This window comes from Rutidosis leptorrhynchoides, chromosome 1, assembly GCF_046630445.1.
Source record: "Rutidosis leptorrhynchoides isolate AG116_Rl617_1_P2 chromosome 1, CSIRO_AGI_Rlap_v1, whole genome shotgun sequence".
NCBI lineage: Eukaryota > Viridiplantae > Streptophyta > Magnoliopsida > Asterales > Asteraceae > Rutidosis > Rutidosis leptorrhynchoides.
In genome coordinates, this window is record NC_092333.1 from 442,599,115 (window position 1) to 442,601,086 (window position 1,972).

At 40.4% G+C, this 1,972-nt stretch overlaps 1 non-coding gene across 1 annotated transcript; it reads left to right on the forward strand.

The window, feature by feature from the left end:
- Window positions 1–1,515: 1,515 nt before the first annotated feature.
- LOC139887128 (small nucleolar RNA R71) lies at window positions 1,516–1,621 on the forward strand. Its single transcript, XR_011772972.1, has one exon. It is a non-coding gene; the product is annotated as a small nucleolar RNA R71 (small nucleolar RNA).
- The last annotated feature ends 351 nt before the right edge of the window (window positions 1,622–1,972 follow it).

Consider the following 1,972-nt stretch of genomic DNA (forward strand, 5'->3'; position numbering starts at 1 on the left):
TAAGTCATTGATAGTTTGATATATTATGAAATGGTATGCATGCCTGTCAACTTTCGATGTAATGAAAGTTTGTCTTTTAAAAGCGAATGCAATGTTTGTAAAATGTATCATTTAGAGGTCAAATTACCTCGCGATGTAATCATATGTTATTGTATTCGTCCTTATGGATTAGGATGGGTCGTCTCATATGCCCTTAGGATATCGAATTGTGTGATCAGTAAGTTGGATTGTCATTTTGGTTAGTGACAAGTAACCTAGCTCTAATCTCTTGTAGAGAATAGGGAATTAGGTTGATACTTGCTCCTAAATCTGCTAGCGCATGAATGGTTCCAGATTGGTAGATTGAACATGGGAAAATGAATCGGCCCGTATCTCCTAGTTTCTTGGGTAGAGAGTTTTTGAGCAATGCCTAGCATTCTTCACTCAGTAGAATTTTGTTGGAATCTGGTATCATTTCCTTTGTAGAGAGAAGCCTTCGTATGTATCTCTTCTGGTTGGGAACTTTGGACATGGTGTCCAGGAATCTTCCATCAAGTTTGTAGGTATCAAGCTTGGATGGTTCTTCCAGTAGCCTTACGGGATAAGGTACATGAATTGGAGTTTGAGTGGGCAGCTTCTGAGTGTATGTCGATTTGTTCTTGAGCCTAGCTGACCTTCTCTGTGGTTCTTCCTTTGGGATTATGGAATCCATTTGCTTAGCTTTCTCTATGTGGGGATTTTGGATAGTATTACTAGGTAATCTCCTTGTGGTCAGGTTTCAAGGCGTTGTGATATCTGTCTGAGCTGTTTTTCTAGACTTTTGAGCAGAGCCAATTGGTTTCGCATGAGTATCTCTGTCTGGTCCTGTCTAGATGCAGTTCTCTGATTTAGCTGTTGTTGTCCTTGAATGAACTGAGTCAACTAATCATCAGTCCCGAGAGCAGGGTTGGTTACTTTTGTAATTTGGGTGGTTAGAGAATTTTCCTCAGCTGGTGGTCCAGTTAGTGGAAGTGGTTGATCGTAGGTAAATTGAGATTGTTAGGGTGGATAAAGTGGGTAACGATAGCGAAAGCGTTGGTTTTTCTTTGAAATTGGTTAACCCTAGGTTATTGATTGAATTCGGCATTTGATTGACGAGCTGGGTATTAAACGTAACAGAATGAACCGTCAGGATTCTCGTACTCAACTTGATATTCTTTAGTGGGTTGCGGATTGGTACAGTTGATATAAGACTGAACCTGGTTAACCTGTTGCTGTTGCATCTTCAATTCTATGAGTTTTTTGGCAAGCGACTCCATCTTGTCTGTGAGGGATCTGATGGCCTCCGTTTGATTATTGAGTGCAGAGAGTAGAGCAGATGATGAAGCTGTTTCACCACTGTTCCAGTCATGATAATGCATTGTCATGTTTTCGAGCAACTCCCATGCTTCGTCTGCGGTTTGGTTCATCAAATTTCCTTGAGCTGTTGCGTCGATCGTCGTCCTATGATTTATCATAAGACCATTGTAGAAGGTACAGATTTGAGCTGAACGTTCTAGCTGGTGATTAGGGCATTTCTTCAGCAGGATTTTGAATCGCTCCCATGCGGTGTAAAGAGATTCATCATAACTTTGTTTAAAGTTAATGATGTCATTCTTAAGCTTGGTGTCTTTAGAAGGAGGCAAATATTTGGTTAGGAATTTAGTAGCTATCTCCATCCATGACGTGATTTCCAATCCTTCAAACCATGTTTGTACATGATGAGTAAGAGAATAGGGGAACAAGTATAGCCGGACTATATCTTGTCCTATCCCTGGTTGTTTGTAGGAGTTCGAAAAAGATATGAATTTATCAAGGTGAGAGTTAGGATCGTCATTCGGTAATCTATGAAATTGACAGCCATTTTAGATGAGCTGTATAATGTGGTGCTTTAACTTGAACGAGTGTCACACCCCCAAATAGGGCCCGGGGTAGTTGTGACTAATTATATCAAATCACAGTTGTATAAACGAGA